This window comes from Hylobates moloch, unplaced genomic scaffold, assembly GCF_009828535.3.
Source record: "Hylobates moloch isolate HMO894 unplaced genomic scaffold, HMol_V3 SCAFFOLD_18, whole genome shotgun sequence".
NCBI lineage: Eukaryota > Metazoa > Chordata > Mammalia > Primates > Hylobatidae > Hylobates > Hylobates moloch.
In genome coordinates this window covers 42,327,810-42,345,414 of record NW_026652293.1, presented here as the reverse complement: position 1 = coordinate 42,345,414, position 17,605 = coordinate 42,327,810, and the positions used below count along the sequence as shown (strand labels likewise).

The 17,605-nt window shown below is 43.7% G+C and overlaps 1 long non-coding RNA gene across 1 annotated transcript in view; it reads left to right on the top strand.

Moving 5' to 3' along the window:
* The first annotated feature begins 2,652 nt into the window (after positions 1-2,652).
* The window catches only part of LOC116457878 (uncharacterized), a 68,368-nt gene continuing 53,415 nt past the window's right edge, over positions 2,653-17,605 (top strand). The window contains exons 1-2 of the long non-coding RNA XR_004245132.1: positions 2,653-2,801; positions 3,667-3,756. This is a non-coding gene — a long non-coding RNA (uncharacterized LOC116457878). The remainder of the gene's footprint in view (positions 2,802-3,666; positions 3,757-17,605) is intronic.

Below are 17,605 nucleotides of genomic sequence, written 5' to 3'. Positions count from 1 at the left end.
ACAAGTGTCCATAATGGGGGGAAAAGACACAAATATTTCACAACTGTCAGAAAAATAGTACTTGGTTGCCTATTCATGTTTATATTTCCCCCTTCAAGTGGTCCTCCCACCTCACAACACACATACATGCATATGACCACAACTAATGTGATCAGGCAGTGTTTACCTCCTAAACCACACACGTCCACATGCACTCTTGCAGACATGCAACATACTTACATGTGTTACTTGGACACATGCCTTTGACATATATAGAGATTCTATGTGTTCCACACACATGCGTATCCTGCATATTCAGACATTCCATTTTTGCCCTCACCTACTAGCATGTCCCAATCCCTGGAATGTGGCAAAAGGGAATAAAGGATGCAGATGGAATTAAGATTGCTAATCAGCTGACTTTATCTGAGTGGGCCTATGTAATCACAAGAGTCCATAAAAGGTGGAGGAAGGAGGCAAAAGAATCAGCATCCAAAAGAATCACTGTCCAAATGTGATGTGAGAAAGACCCCACCAGCCTTGGCTGACCTTGAAGATGAAGGAAGGGGCCATCAACCAAGGAATGCAGGCAGCCTCTAGTTGAAAAAGCTGGAAAATATGTTCTTCCCTAGAGCATCCAGAAAGCAGTAAAGCCTCCCACTGCCTTGATTTTAGCCCAGTGAGACCTGTGTCCAGCTTCTTACCTCTGGAACCGTAAGATTATTAATTTGTGGTGTTTTAGGCTGTGAAGTTGTGGTAATTTGTTACAGGAGTGATAGGAAATGAACACCCACAGAATCAGACAGAGTCCCACCCTCATGAGTCTATGGTCTGAGAGAGGAGACAGGCACAAAACCAGGTGCTAGACGACAGAGTAAGGCCGCGAAAACACAAAGGAGGAATCCCCAACCTACACTTGGGCATGGAGGGAAGATTTCCTTGTGGAAACTCCATGAAGGCAGGGACAAGTATTGACCTAGGTCAGCAACACTGACCACTGTATCTGCACACACCCAATGCCGATAAGTATTTGCTAGGGGAAGGAAGGAGGGAGGGAGAGAGGAAGAAAGGCAAGAGAAAGGTCAAAACTAGGACCCAACAGATAAATAGGATTTGAGATGGGCCAATACAGGGTGGGGTGAACTGTCCCAGGCAGAAGACTTAGGGCTATTTTGAGAACTAAGTAGAGTTTCTTTTGGCTGGGACACAGTGCCCCATGGGGAACAGGGAAAGATGAGTCGACAGGGCACAGATCAGGAGGGGCCTTATCAGCTATAATTAGACATTTGGCTCGTATCCTATGTGCAGTTGATGCATGCTCAATCTTGCTCGCTCTCACTTGTTCTCTCTGGTTCTGTTTCCCCAGCCCCACCCTCTTGGGTGATATTTTAACATCTTTTAAATGAAGCATGTTTGATCTCATTTATGCTAAACAATGCTTATGGAACTATTTCCTCTTGTTCCCCAGGCCATACTCATGTCCCTACCCTTCAGCAATGATTGAGGATCTACCTCCTCAGTTATCATTTTGGGTAAAATGGGCCCATCCAGTGGACAAGAGCTGGATCTGTAACCACAGCCATCTGGGTTTGAGTTCATACTCCTTCATTTCCCAGCTAATGTTTAACCTCTTTCATCCCTGGTTTCCCTGTCTGTAAAATGGGTCCAGGACAGTGCCCACCTTAAGGGCTTGCTGCAAGAATCAAAAGAGCTAGTTCATAAAAGTGCTTTGAAAGGGCCAGATGTATCCTGAGTAGTCAATGGCAGTTGTCTACCACAATCGACATTCTTGGTATAGTTATTATCAACCAGCCATAACTATTGTTACATGTTACATGAGTTTCCATGGCTCTCCAGATCTCCCTACCCTTCTGTACCCACCTCTGCACCCTAGGAGGCTGATCTGCATGGGCCCCATCAATGATCTCCCTTGCCTTCTAGCTTCCAATTGTGCCCAGCCTTTGCAAGTTACCAACGAGAGATGCAGGGAGTGGCAGGAGAGTGAGGATGGGGGATTTATTCTCCCTGCTCCCTCCTTTTAGGATTTTGCTAGGGCTTGGCTGCTTTCTTCTCATGAAGGCAGCCTCTTTTTGGGGAGCCCTCTCCCTACAACTCCCCTCTTTTTGTTCCAGGAACTGCTCCCTCTTCTTGCCTGTTAAGAGATAGGGAAGGTAATGACTCCCTGCTGTTATAAGCCCCAGAGTTTCCTTTGCATCTAAGTAAATGATCTTTTCCTTAAATTCCCTCCAAGTTACATAGTTTGAGTGTACCATCCATTTTTTGCTAGAACACTGACTGAGACAACTTTTTTTTCAAATATTGGGACTGCTGGCTTCACAGAACGAGACTTCATCCTGATAAGGATGCCCTTGTCCCTTGTCCGGCTGGTTAGCTCTAGAACATTCAGCAAGGTGATCACATTGTCACAAGACCATTTCCTTTTCATTCTGCATGAAACTGAAAATGTCAAGGAAATTTCTAAGTTTAATAGACAGCATGATCATACTCCAGACTAGAAAATGAAACCAAAACCAATTGACCTAGGCAGAAAGTTAGGTTGTAACGGGTTTCCTGCAGCCAAAGAGCCATGAGTCACAGCAGCTGGCTCAAGGCTGGGAGGGGAAGTAAAAACTAAATCTAAGGACCACTCTATCCACCCTACAGTGACTCCTCTTTTTCCCTCCTGCCACGGTCCAGGGTAGCCAGATGCTTCTCCAGGCTCTCACTTATGTAGGCTTTCCTGCTGGCTACATCACTGAAATGGAATCTCCTAGTGGCCCTTCTCCCTCTACAGCTCTGGTGTTACACTGAAAAACTAGAAGGTCAGTCCCTTTTATATTTACCCCAACTAAGGTTGCAGGAGCCCAGCATGTCTCCACAGCCCTCCTTCTCCATTCTCTTCTTCCCCTTATTTGGTGCCTGGTTTCTTTCCTGTCCAAACTGGGTCCTCCTTTTCTAGACCATGAGCTTGCTGAGGTCAGGGAATGAGTCTTCGTATCCTTGGTACCCAGTTCAGAGCCTGCCTTTAGGGAGTGTTTACTCTAGCACTGTGGTTAGGCAAAGAGATGTGACTTTGAATCTTCGTTTCCTTAGTCTTTTATCAACACTTCTCAAATTAAGCCATTTGTATCTTTTTTCTTTTCTCTCTCTCTCTTTAGAGACAGGGTCTCACTTTGTCACCCAGGTTGGAGTGCAGTGGTGCAATCATAGCTCACTGCAGCCCTGACCTCCTGGGCTCAAGCCATCCTCCTGCCTCAGCCTCCCAAATAGCTAAGACTACAGGTGCACATCAATGCATCTGGATAATTTTTTTTTAATTTCTGTAGAAACAGGGTTTCACTATGTTGCCCACTCTGGTCTCAAACTCCTGGCCTCAAGCAATCCTCCTATCTCAGCCTTCCAAAGTGCTAGGATTATAGGCATGAGCCACTACATTCAGCTACTGCTTGTATCTTCTGATTCTTGCTTTGATACCACTGACCTTAGGTAGGGTATTTTATCTTCCTGAATTTTATTTTTTTATGTGTAAAAAGGAGATTAAATTATCCTTCTAATAGGCTTGTTGTGGGGATTAAGTGAAATAGTGTATACAAAGTTCTTAGCATACTTTGAAGCTATTATTTTTATTATTATGCTAGTAAATAAAACTTTCTGGAATTAGAGACTCACATGCCTGTTTGTCTACAGTTTCAAAATAGACAAGGGAACAAGAGAAACATCAGAAAGTCTGATCAAAGTAGAAGCATCATGTTTCTATCAACGTATCCACTGTGCTTGGTAAATGGCAGTCTCTCGGCCTGTAAGAGACGGGCTTTGAAAAGGGCTTTGGATCTCAGATCTGTCGACATGAGGCTTGTCATGAACCTCAGCTTCCTCATCTCCAAAACTGCTATAGGCCAGGCATGGTGGCTCATGCCTGTAATCCCAGCACTTTGGGAAGCTGAAGCAGTTGGATCGCTTGAACTCAGGAGTTTGAGACCAGCCTGGGCAACATGGTAAAAACCCCATTTCTACCAAAAATACAAAAAAATTAGCTAGGTGCACCTGTGGACACAGCTAATGGGGAGGCAGAGGTCAGAGGATTGCTTAAGCTGGGGAGGTGGAGGCTGCAGTGAAACAAGGTCATGTTACTACACTTCAGCCTGGGTGACAGAGCGATACCCAATCTCAAAAAAAAAAAAAAAATTGGTATAGTAACAGCCTCTGCTTGAGGTTACTGTTTCACTGGATGATAAGTGAGCACCTAGTGTGTTTCAGACATTACTCTAAGCTGTAGATACGGCCGCAGAAAAGACAAGCTAACCCCTGCCACCATGGGGCTTATATTTTAATTGGGAAAGGGGCTGGAGAAAACAGACAAATAGACAAATCAATAAATTCATTAAAAAGCTAACTTCAGGCATTGATAAGTGTTATGGGGAAAATGAAAGAGGACGCTGGGATATAGAATAACTTTGTGGGGGAATCAGGTTGGGATTCCTGGGTCAGGTGGTCAGGGTGGGACTCTCAGAGAAAATGACTTTTGAATTTAAATAAGAATGAAAAGAAAAAGTCAACCATAGGCAGATCTGGGGACAGCCAGTGCAAAGGTCAGAGGTGAGACACGGTCATAGGGTAACCAGGGTTAAAATAAGGTGGTGCGGCCTAACTGGCCAGAACAATGCCTGACAAAGGTGCTACTTTCCCCAATATCTTCAAATCCTTAAGGATCTATTGTGTGCTGGTGTAAGATGCAGAAATCAGTAAATCACGCTACTGTCTCTAAGAAACTCATGGTCTAATATAGGAGAAAAAAATCCACCATCAAAATAAATGAATCAAGACCAGGCAGATGAATATAACTGAAAACCAGTGATAGCAACCTGGGAGATGACATAGACATGGATATGGATATGGATATGGATATGGATATGGATATGGATATGGATATGGATATGGAAATGGATATGGATAGATATGGGTGCAGACACAAATGTGGATAAAGGTGGGGTTGTGTGTTGGGAAAGGCAGTCTCTTGCATGCCATCTTTCCACCCCTGCTTGGCCACCTAAGAATGCGCGTTGGGCCTGGAAGACTTCCTTACCAAGAAATAAAGAATCCTCAGCCTGTGCTGGACTTACCATCTTTTGTGGGAATATCTTTTTCTGTTTGTACTCTTTTGCTTTGCTTAAGGGCGTGCATCATATGGCACTTAGAAACTTCACTACTGTATCTGTCCTTTGCAGGCAAGGGATGGGCCCTTCTGCTGCAGCATAAGAGGGGTCATTCAATGGCCTGTGTCAGCTATTGGGATGGACCTGCTGTCCATGGGATACTGACACCCACTACTGAAGCAGATCTTGCTCTGTCTCTTCTCTGGGTGAGTAAAGTCCTGTTCCATCCAGTGCTTGACCGTGTTGTGTTTTTCGTGGCAATTTCTATACCAACATGCAGTGGGCACAAGCGCTTAGACTTCTACTCTGGTTAATAGGAAACAGATGCCACTTGCTTGCCAGTTGGATGTGGATATTGGATGTGGATAGATGTAGATATCAATAAAAAGGACAAATGAATAAGCGATTGAATGAGTGAATACATATAAGGAGGGAGAGGGTTGGGTCAGGGTGGATGAGAAGGGGGCTGAAGGAGGCAGAGGTGGGCAGAGGTGGGCAGAGGTGGTGATGTAGAAGAGGTGTTCACCACTGGGAAAATTCCATCTGGGCTGGAGCAGTTGGAATTTTGTAATATGTAAATCATGTCTGGAAATGTATGTAAATCATGTCTGGAAACTAGCAGAAGACCAGTTATGGATGATTTTGGATTCGCTCTGTGGGCCTATCATGCTATTTATACTTATATGATTAACAGACATTTCTTTTTTTATTATTATTATTATACTTTAGGTTTTAGGGTACATGTGCACAATGTGCAGGTTTGTTACATTTAACAGACATTTCTATAACATCCCAGACCTGACAAAGCTGCTACAACACGCCTGAGTTCATATGAGTATGTATTATTTCTCCAGGTTCCATTCGTAAAGGTGCAGTGCAGAAAATGGTTTTCTGCCCTTTCTGCATGGCCACTTTGAGGTCAGAGATTGTGTCTTAAATTCAACAAGAGCAGAACTGGGATAGTAGAATCTTGTTTTGTTGTGTTTTTGTAAAAAACATAAAAAGGCTCATTTTAGGCTTTAATAAAAGAAGGGGCCTGGAGACATCACTGGTGATGGTAAAAAAAAAAAAAAAGCACCATAATTTTATGTCTTTATAAGATTTTAAAATGTTAAAATCAAAATATGAGACATAAATCAGGATGTTCAGAAAAAATTTTAAGAACCCTCATGATGTTTATCAATGAATGATCCATTTGATTCTGTGCAGCCTCATAGCCAAAACCAAGCACAGAGTTAGTCAGATCACTGATCTCCTCTACACATATGATCTTCTTGAGGGACTCTGTTTGGCAAAAGAAGCTTTGGGGAAAGCTCATATAAACCACTGAGTATAGTCAAATGATTTAGACCTGAACACTTTTTAAAGTAGGAGTTATCTGTCCACTAATAAATATTTCAGTGAAGTGCCATGGAACATGCAGTTTTTTTTTAAAGTGGACAAATAATTTTATTTTGTGCATGCAGATACATGTCAAGTACTGCAAACTTTTTCCAACAATTTTCTCTCAAACACTGAAAATCATGATGTCCTATTTTGTGAACAGCCAAAGCTAACATCTCTTCACTTCAGTGCCACAGCAAAGACATACAGAATTCACTCTTTGCTATTCATTTTCATCATAACCCTCATTGTTCCATCTCTGCCCTCCCCTCATATACAGCCCTTATAAATTCTAGTCTTATCCCATTTAATCCTATTCCTATAGCACAAAGGGAAACATTACAATTTGGAAATTCAAATTGAAATAAATGGCATAGAATTTATTCCCATATATATTGCCCATTTCATTATGCAGAATTATTTTAAATTATAGTTAAAACTTTAACTATAAACATGCAGTTTTGAGCGATATAACTTGCCAATAAATCTTCCAGGTTAAATTAGTTGCTAATTATATTACTAAAGTTACCAGGAAAAAAACTTGAGCTATTGTAAGGGTTATGGGCTATGAGACAATTACATTTTTGTAGTTGCCAGCTCAAAATAAAGTTTCAGAAGTATTGATATTAAGCCACCCTTGCTGCCAATAATTTGATAGACGATCACTTATCCATTCAAGTAATAAGTTTAGTCAGAGAGAAGGTTCTTTTTTTATCATCTCTGTGGGAATGTGGGATGGGACACCTTTGTGACTTATTATACAACCATGATAGGTAGGAACCAGTGCTGGCCTTTGTAGTCTCAGGGTCTACATGAAGAGAGCCTCAAAAAATGATGCTTGTTGGTGATGCCAACAGAAGGTTGCAGCTCTTCAAAAAAAAAAAAAAAGAATAGGTCTGGGCATGGTGGCTCATGCCTGTTATCCCAACACTTTAGGAGGTTGAGGAGGGAGGATTTCTTGAGCCCAAAGTTCAAGACCAGCCTAGGCAACATAGCAAGACTTTGTCTCTACAAAAAAAAAAAAAAAAAAAAAAATTAGCCTGGTGTGGTGTATGCCTGTGGTTCCAGCTACTCGGAAGGCTGAGATATGAGGATCTCTTGAGCCTGGGAGGTCAAGGCTGCAGTGAGGCATGATTGCATCACTACACTCCAGCCTGGGTAACAAGGCAAGACCCCCTCCAAAGAAAAAATAATCAGGAAGTGAGTTTATTTTGCTTTCCCCTTGTGTAGTCAAATTGATTTGTGTTTGAGGCATGTGAAAGCTAAATGCTTGGCCCTGTATAGGTCATGAGTCATCCCTATATCCTACAGTTTAACAAAAGACAGCCCTGCCTGTTCCCTTCCCCTCCTCACGCCCACCACTGAAATCATTGTAGAGGTAGTGGTCTGCCAGTATGTGACCTTGGGCTACAATATCAACAGGTTCTAGGCCATATTTCCTTCATATCCATGTAATGAGCCCAGAAACCCAAGTGTCCTATTTTCCTTGAGGACATCTAGACCCAAAACATCCCCATTTTGGAAGCCCAGGGACTGTGGAGTGGGAAAATATGCCTCCATTCCTCTCCTTCGTATGTGTTTTTAGGTTAAAAAAGGCAGGTGCAAATCACAACTGAATATGAAGCCTCAAAAGAGGCCAAAGCAAATCAACTTAACAAAAATAACTTATTATCACCAAACCTGGAGAAAAGCTTCAGCTGTGGTACCTCTAAGCAATGACCACGTCCCTGGCTGACTTAAAAGCCCCTTCAGGACCTCACGTTGATTGAATCCCCATGATCTAGCCTCAAGTGAGGGCTGAGTGGGCTGTTCTTGAGCCAAGTGTCTGTGGTTGTGGATAAATATATTAATATCCTAGCAACTTGCAAAACCCAAAGTACCTTAGACAGAATTTGTCTTGCATTCTCTTAACAGGAGAGCAGGTTTGAGATGGGGATCTGAGGATATTCTGAGCCAAGCAAAGAGGTTCTTGGTAAATACACAAATTCATTTCCTTCTGGTCGTGCTTGGCCGCCCCTTGCAAATTGGAGTCATTTTCTCTTGCAGCCTTCTAGTGTTCTTCTGAAATTTGAGATTTGCTCTCTGTTTTCAAAATGTAGAAACCCATCTCAGTCATCCACCAAGCTTTCACTGAGCAACCAGATGCAGGCATTGTGCAGGGTTATGAAAGTGGAGATGTTTAAGACACGGTTTCCTCCTTCAAGAAGTACACTGTCTAGCCAGGAAGACTCACTGCAACATCCAGACTCAACTTGCTACACCCCACCCTGGTGTCCTCCCGCTTGCCCTTTCTTCTACCTGGATGGAATGCCCTTGGCTCTTTTCCTCTTCTCTTGGAGGCTTCTCTCCACCCCCACCCACAGCTGAGTTGCCCACACCTCTGGGATGCTCTGTACTTTGGTCACACATACGTTTCACATTTTCACCGAGCATGGGATTATCTGATATCCCATTTATCACTTCTTCCAGACACATTCCTTCAGCCTGAAATGGTTCCTGGCACGTGACAGGCACACGATCATTATTGGTAGAATGAATGAGTGAATGAATTCACAAGAAACATATGGCACTCAGAAACCTCAGGACCTCGGCTTAAATTCTAGCTCCAATGCTCACGTGTTGAGTGAAACTGACTGAGTTATTTAAGCCTCCTATGACTCACTTTTTCTACTTGCAAAATGGGAATAAGGGTTGTTGTGATGATGAGCAAATTCTTGTTTAGTGCTTAGCAAAATGACTGCCAACTGGTAAGCACTTCATGAAGAGTAGCCATTAAAACAGTTATCACTAACAGACATCTACTGAATCCCAACTGTGTGCCAGATAATGTGCTAGACACCGAGGCTGCAAAATGAATAAAGCAAGATGTCTGCTTTCAATGAACTCCCAGCCTGGTTGGGAAGACAGATGTGAGCAGAAATTAAAAGGCTATCTTGCTAAGTAAGTGGGATATTGGGAACATGAGGTGGGGCACCTAACCCAGGCTGGACCAGATCGATGAATTCACAAGAGAAATGGTACTGGGAATCATGAGAGCTAAATGGAAAAGTCAGGGTCATAATCTTTAAGGCCTTCCCCAAACCCTGCTCTAAATATTCCAACATGCCCAAGTGTTTTCCTTTCCTTATAAATCCCTTCCTCTAGCCATATTATTGATTATTCTTATTCTCTGAATTACATAAGTGTATTGTTTTACAATTTACAAAAAATTTCCACACACCGTGTGTCACTGGATCCTCCCAACTTCCCTATAAGACAGATAAGGCAGATAATTTAATATTTGATTCATGGGTGAAGAAGCTGAGGCTCTGAGAAGTTGCACTGCTTCTAAATGATACTAGCTAGACATAACCCCAGGGGCTAACACTAATTCTGATGCCCTTTCAGCTCCCACAGCCTGGACACTCATAACAAGCCAGGAGCCCACCACCTCTGCTCCTTTGCCACACGGTGCCCCCTACCTGGAATGTCATCCCTCATCTCTTGTGTTTGTCTAAATCTTTATCTTCTTTGAAGTCTCTCTTCAAACCTTAACTGCCTCCCCCTGCCATCTAGTCTCTCCCCTGTCCAGACAGCCTATAGGGGTCTCTTGAACTCCTAGAAGGCCCACTCTCTAGGCTGAAATAGGACACCGACATCATATGGTGGACTGTTTATGGTTCTTTTTCATGTGCCCATGTCTGCCTCCCCAACCTGGCTGTGAGCCCCTGGAGGAAGAAACTGTGTCTTACTAATCTCTGTGGTTTGGATATAGTAGATGCTCAGTAAGTGCCTGTTGATTAAATGAATGGTATCAAGGTTGTTGGTCAATCTTGTTTAGGCTGACAGAAACATACTTGTGAGAGAAGCAGACTAGCTTTTACTAGGCAGTTAGGCCCTGAGTGCAGAGATGAAAGACATAGTCTTTGCATCAGGAAGCACCAAGTCTAATCAAGAGACAGCAAGTACATAGATAATAACTGTACCTATTGGAAAGTTTCAAATAGAGTACAAAGTACAAGGTGCAATTGGAGAACAAAGGCCATGGGGGAGGAGGGAGTAGAAGGAGGAGATGAAAGCAACAAGAGGAAAGAGGGAAAGGTGAGGTCTGAAGAAAGACTTATAGCGTGAGTAGAAATTGACCGGGGGTACAAAGGGTGGCAGAGTACAAAGTACAAGGTGCAATTGGAGAACAAAGGCCATGAGGGAGGAGGGAGTAGAAGGAAGGGATGAAAGCAACAAGAGGAAAGAGGGAAAGGTGAGGTCTGAAGAAAGTCTTAGATCGTGAGTAGAAATTGACCAGGAGTACAAAGGGTGGCATGATGGGATATAGAAAGGTGCTCCATGGTCTAGAATAGGAACAACAACCAGAAGAATAAAATAGTCCAGAGGCATGAGAGGACCTGAAATCAATATAAAACTTTCTTGGGGGATTATTTAAATACCATCCTGAAGTCCAGATAGACTCTGCCTCCTGGATGGATGGATGGATGGATGGATGGATGGATGGATGGATGAATGGGTATTATGAACATTCATGTAACAAGAGTAAAGAGGGTATAAAGAGGACACATAGGTAAAAGATGAGCTCTTGATTCCGAATATTAGAATTGTTGTTATTAATAGCTATGCTTTTGCGCTAACAAAAGCAATATAAGTTTATTATTAAATAACCAGGAAATAAAGGTAAGTGATTTTTAAAATTGCTCTTAATCCCTTCATCCAGATATAACCACTATTAACATATTTATGGTGGCCTTTCCACGCTTTCTTTAGTGGCTTTCTATCTTAATCATCTGTCTGTCCATCTAACTATACATTTGTTTACATATCGATGATCTTTATATTCATCCACCCATTCATTTATCCATCTATACTTTTCCAAAACAAAAATAGGCTCATATGGTGCTTTACATTTTGTAACCAATTTTTCTAACCAATTTATTGTAAGAATCCAGTTATTTCTACCTATTTTTAAGTCAAATGTTAATAGCCACATAATACTCCATCCTATGAAAGTACTACAGTTGGTTTAATCAATCCCTTCCCTCTTTTGCAGTTATCAAATGTTTTAATGAAGATTGGTGCTCTTCTTTTGGGCCAAAGTAACAGCAAAGGGGTTACCTTTCTCTAAAGTTTATGAGGCTCTGAGTTGATTGACCAAAACTTGAACTTGATATAGGGTCATATTAATCCTCTGACATACATCAGCTGCCTCCTGAAGTGACGTCTCTATCTCCACTGTACCTTTCCCTGGAAATGCCAGATAGGGCAGAAGGGCCTCCCCGACAGTGCAGGTACATTAGTGCAACCATCAGCAATCACAGCTTGTCTTCTGCTGATGGAGTCTGACAGCACCAGCTTTCCCACATCTTCACAGAGCTGGTGATGCAGAGCTGTCAACTAACACAGCTGCAAGGAAATGCCAACAGTGGATTTATGGCGTGAGGCAGTAACTTTGTGACCCCCAGGTGGAAAAACAGATGCTTTTGAAATAAGATTAGTCAATGTGGCAAAATGGGAGAGGGAGGCACTTACCTTATAGTAAAAGAGAATCCATCCTACCACTTCCTTGAAACTTCAGGTCTTCTGTGGCTCCGTATTACTTACTGGAAAAGTCCTAAGCTTTTCAGTCCAGCAAAGAAGTAATGAATGTAGTGGAACAAGGACTGGCTGGAAAGCCAGAAGCTATAGATTCTAGCTGCTGTTTTGCTACCCACCAGCAGTGTGACCTGGGCAAGTCACCAGTTCTTGAGTTTATTTTCTTCCATCTCTAAAATGATCATACATAGATAATGTCTGAGTGTTTTGATAAATGAGTCAGTAAAAAGTCATGCATCATTCAAAAATCATTTACTGAGGGATTTAATGTGCTGAGGGTGGAGTTGAGCCGGATAGACCAGCCCCTGACTAGGGAACTTGCACTCTAGGAAGTAGGAGTCAGAACATAAAATAATCAGTAGACTATGGAATAGTGATCAAGTGCCATGTCAAATACAAAGTGACGGGGATGGTAGAGACCAATGTAGTGCCCGGGTTGGGTTGGGTAGTCAAGAGATGATGACCTAGCAGCTATGATTGGAATGAGAAGCTAAACAAGCCACAGAGACTCTGGGGAGAAAGAATTCAGGCCGAGGGATAGCATGATAAGGCCCCACAGGCAAAGGTGAGCTTGGTGTTCAACTAACTAAATGCATATTTACTAAGTGTCCTTCTGCTAGATTCCAGGGATTCAAGGACAAGAATACCAGAGTCTCTGCCCTCACTAAGATTAGGGTGGCCAGGCGCAGTGGCTCACGCCTGTAATCCCAATATTTTGGGAGTCCGAGGTGGGAGGATCACAAGGTCAGGAGATCGAGACCATCCTGGCTAACATGGTGAAACCCCATCTCTACTAAAAATACAAAAAATTAGCCAGGTGTGGTGGCAGGTGCCTGTAGTCCCAGCTACTCGGGAGGCTGAGGCAGGAGAATGGCATGAACCCGTGAGGCGGAGCTTGCAGTGAGCGGAGATGGAGCCACTGCACTCCAGCCTGCATAACAGAATGAGACTCCATCTCAAAAAAAAAAAGCTTAGGGTGAAGTGAAGGAAGCAGATGATTAAACAGGTAGACCTTTTGCAGTACGATGAGCACTGTGACGATGAGCAGAAATTTGGAATGCTTCTGGGAAAATGTGACAGGAGCTTCTACCTTAGCCCAGGAAGCTCAGGGAAGCCTTCCCTGAAGAGGTGCCCTGGAAGCTGAGATCAGATCAAGCAACATCAATTTTTTTTCAAAGCCATCATGGAACTGGAGTTCTAACCTACTGATGGTCTACCTGCCCATGCACATTCTTTGGCCACACCTGGGATTCTGCTGAACCCTAAGTGACTTTGCAGAAATTCTTTACTCATTTGGATGAAGCCCAGGGCATTGCAAGGAAAATAAAGGTTCATTAAAGCATTCAAAAAAATATGTTGTCATATTTATTATCACTTACTAGTGTAGTTCTCAAACTTAAGCGCACATCACAGTCCCCTGGAAGTCTTGTTGAAACACAGATTGACGGGCCTCATCCGCTGAGTTTCTGATTCAGGAAGTGTGTTAGTCCATTTCCATGCTGCAATGAAGAAATACACAAGACGGGGTTATTCATAAAGAAAAGAGATTTAATTGACTCATAGTTCTGCATGGCTGGGGAGGCCTCAGGAAACTTACAATCATGGCAGAAGGCAACTCTTCACAGGGTGGCAGGAGAGAAGATGAGTGCAAGCAGGGGAAATGCCAGACACTTATAAAACCATTAGATATTGTGAGATTCACTCACTATTACGAGAACAGCATGGAGGAAACCACCCCTGTGATTCAATTACTCTACCTGGTCCCGCCCTTGACACGTTGGGATTATGGAGATTACAATTCAAGGTGAGACTTGGGTGGCGACACAGAACCAAACCATATCAAGAGGTCTGGGTAGGGCCTGAGAATTTGGTCAAGCAAGTTCTCAGGTGGTGTAGATGCTGCGAGTTGGGAAATCACACTTTGAGAACCACTGACTTTGAGTGCTTGGCATTTGGGACACAGAGGTGGTTTTCTAATTCTCCTTAAAGCCAGTGGAGGGGAACAGAGAGAACAGAGCTAGGGACTGGAGCTCCCAGGCCAGTCCACTTGAGGCCCTCTCCAGCCTGGTTTCTCCTTCAGAGATTTTATAGCCAGCAGACCCCAAAGTACAACATCTAGCCTTGCTTTGGCATTTGTGTTCTAATGTGTAAGTAAACTTGAAATTTTTCCTAATTTTCTGAGGAAAAAGTAGAGGGGTGTTTGCCAAGAACTGTGGTCTGAATGTTTGTGTCCCCCAAAATTCATATTTTGAAATCCTGACCCCCGTGGTAATGCTATTAGAAGGTGGAGCCCTCACGACTGGGATTAGTGCCTTATAAAAGAGGGCCCAGAGAGCTAGCTAGCCCCTTGTACCATGTGAAGACGCAGCTAGAAGGCTCTACGTATGAATAAGGAAATAGGCTTTTGCCAGACATCAAATCTGCTGGCACCTTGATCCTAGACTTCCCAGCATCCAGAACCATGAGAAATAAATTTAGTCTATGGCGTTTGTTACAGCAGCCCAGATGGACTAAGACTCCTAGCCAAATAAACAAGCTCCAAATGCACATTCTCATCTTGCCCTCTTGGGTAGTTTTCTGTCAGTTTTTTTTTCTCAGTCAGGGAATTGCCAAAGTCCATACTGATCCCCTACTGGGTCACACTCCTCAAATACCACTCTGATGGCCTCTGGACTCTGATGACATCAGGATAAACCCACACAGGTATCTTGTAGTGAACAAAGCCCCACCCTTGCAATCATGTAATTCTCAGTCTGAATTCCAGGACAACCGCTTAGCAAGGATCCTTCGCGGGAGCTGCTTGAAAGCTCTTTGAGCCTTAGAATAGTGCGGGGAGGGGCAGCAATAGCTCCACAGGGTTGTTGGGGTAATTACAGAAGACTATGAATGTCATACCTTTGGGTATAGTAGGTGCTCGGTAGGTTAGGGTGCTTACAACAGTCTGTCATTTAAAGTGGTCCTGGACGTAGAATTGCTAGCGCCAGGCCCATCGCCTTCTCCCATATTTCCCCAGGCCTCAAGGGTCCACAATGGGTGATGGTGGGGTTATCCTGCCATGCCTACTGTGCTTTCTCCCAGGACACAATTGCAAGCCCTTGACATCTTTTGCCTGGATTATTGCAACAGCCTCCAAAGGGACTCATCTGTCTCCAGGACACACCTCCATCCTCCTCTGCATCATCACCAAGGGAAGCTTTGTAAAGCAAAGGCATGATCATGCTTATCACCTGGTGGAAACCCTTCAGAGACTCCCCACTCCCCAGAGCAGGCACCACATCCTTAGAGTCTACAGAAGGCAGGAGGAAACAGAAATGAGTGCCGGGTCCATAGGTGGGCAATGGGGAGCAGTGGGGATTGCAGTGAAATGGAGCTTGGCTGTCTAAAGGCATCCAAACTCAGAACTCTGTAAAACCTTCTATGGGCCAAATAAAGTTTGTCCTGAGATTCCGTGCCTGGCCTTGACTACCAGTGCGTGTGAGAGCTGGCCTGGCAAATGAGATATAAGCTCCTTAGCTGGGCTAACCATGTTCAGCATCCTTCTTGCTGTGCCCCGCCTCACTTAAAATTCATATAGCTACCAAACTGTCTGCAGTACCTCCACACTTGCCATGCTGGTTCTCAGCCATGTCCTTTGATCAAGTCTGGAAAACCCTTCCCTTGCTCTTCACTTGGTGATGAAGAAGTCCTGCTCATCCCTTTAAAACTCAGTTGAGGCAACACCTCCTCCAGGAAGCATCGTTTTGCACTTATTCCCAGTTTTTCCATATGGATATGTATCTTTTCCTGGTGTCCCAACAATATCTGTGGCCTTTCTTCATCATTATAATTATTAAGTGGTAATGGCAATATAATTATCTCTTTTTTTGCCTCTGTCTCCCCTGCTAATGTGCAAGCACCTAATATCAGGGACCAAGTGTTAATGACCTTTGTGTCTAGCAATAATGAGGTGTTCAATAATTGTTAAACGAATGAATGGAGAGGCAGTTCCCCCCACCACCGCGCCTCCACTCTCCCATGAGGTAGGGAGCAATCTGAACAGTGAGCAGCACAACAGCCACTTGGGAGAGGCATAAGACTGGTCACCTCTCTCTCCCTTCCACCACAGGAATGTGCTGAGGACAGTACAAGCAACAAGAATTGGGGAGAAAGAATGCCCTTGACTTCATCTCTCAGCTGTTACAAACTCTCCCCTATTGACAGTTCAAATTTCCAAGACAGACTCTGATCATCCAGTGAAATCACCCAGGCTCCAATAGGGCAGTGGACCACACAAGCTCTCCCCAGCTGCCTGCCAGACTTCCATTGGCTGCTTGTAGGCAGACGCCCTTCTTTACTCCGATGAGGACAGGTTCATCTGCCAGAAAACATGGCATCTTCTATGGATAGAAACTCTATCTTAGTCGATTTGGGCTGCTATAACAAAATATAATAAACTGAGTGGCTTATAAACAACAAATATTTATTTCTCTCAGTTTTGGAAGCTGGGAAACCTAAAATCAAGGTGCTGGCAGATTCAGTGTCTGGTGAGAACCCTTTCCTCATAGATGGCAACTTCTATACATCCTCACATGGCAGAAGAGGCAAAGATGGTCCCTTGGTCCTTTTTTTTTAATATAAAGATACTAATCTCATTTACATTGGGGATTAGGAGTTCAACATATGAATTTTAACCAGGTGAGGACACAAACATTTATATCATAATAATCTCCAAGAAGGTCTTTGACTGGCAAGTGTTACGCAGCCTGGGTGGTGTAGGACTTAGGGCCAAGATTAGGTAAGCTGAGTGAGGGGTCTGGGGTGCAGGGTTTAAGGAGGGGTCCTCTTAGGGTCATGTAGGTGCCTCATTTGCCTCACCCTAATTTGACCGTAACAGCTGATTTCGTGCATGACTTGAAGGCAGTCACTGTCTCTCTGACCATTAGTTTCTTAACCTGTAAAATGAAGTGGTCAGAAGACTATAAGGCCTGTTAGGTTCTCTGGCTTTGAAACTGCTGCATAGTTCCATAGTTCCTGAGACACAGCTCACCCTCTCCATCCTACCCACTGCACTTTTCCCCTTTGTCTTAGAGGGGCTGCTCATCTGTGTAGTTAGCTTCCCCAGCCATGTCTGGCTTCAGTGTCAAGGGCTCAATTCACAAGCCACTTAGCAAAGGCAGTCATGAAAGAACAACATAGCGTCTGTTCCGGACCTTCGCGGAGGACGTGCTCACATTCCTCCCCTCAAAGCAAAATTGATCGGCCATGACCTGGGGCCACACCAGAGAGAAGGAATCGTTGGGGGCTGGGGTGCCATTCGGTGCCCAGATGAGGTCAGTCACCACATGGTCCTCAGTAGCCTCAAGGAATGAGAGGTATTTGACTCCCCTATTAAGCACTTGGAAGAGTTATGAATTGTCTTGGGTCAAAGTGACAGTTTGCATCTTGACAGGAAAGGGGCCTAAGTTCTGACTCCCGCTTAGAAAAAGTTCATGTAGTTTTGTTCCTCCAAGATAGAAACAGAGGACCATAGA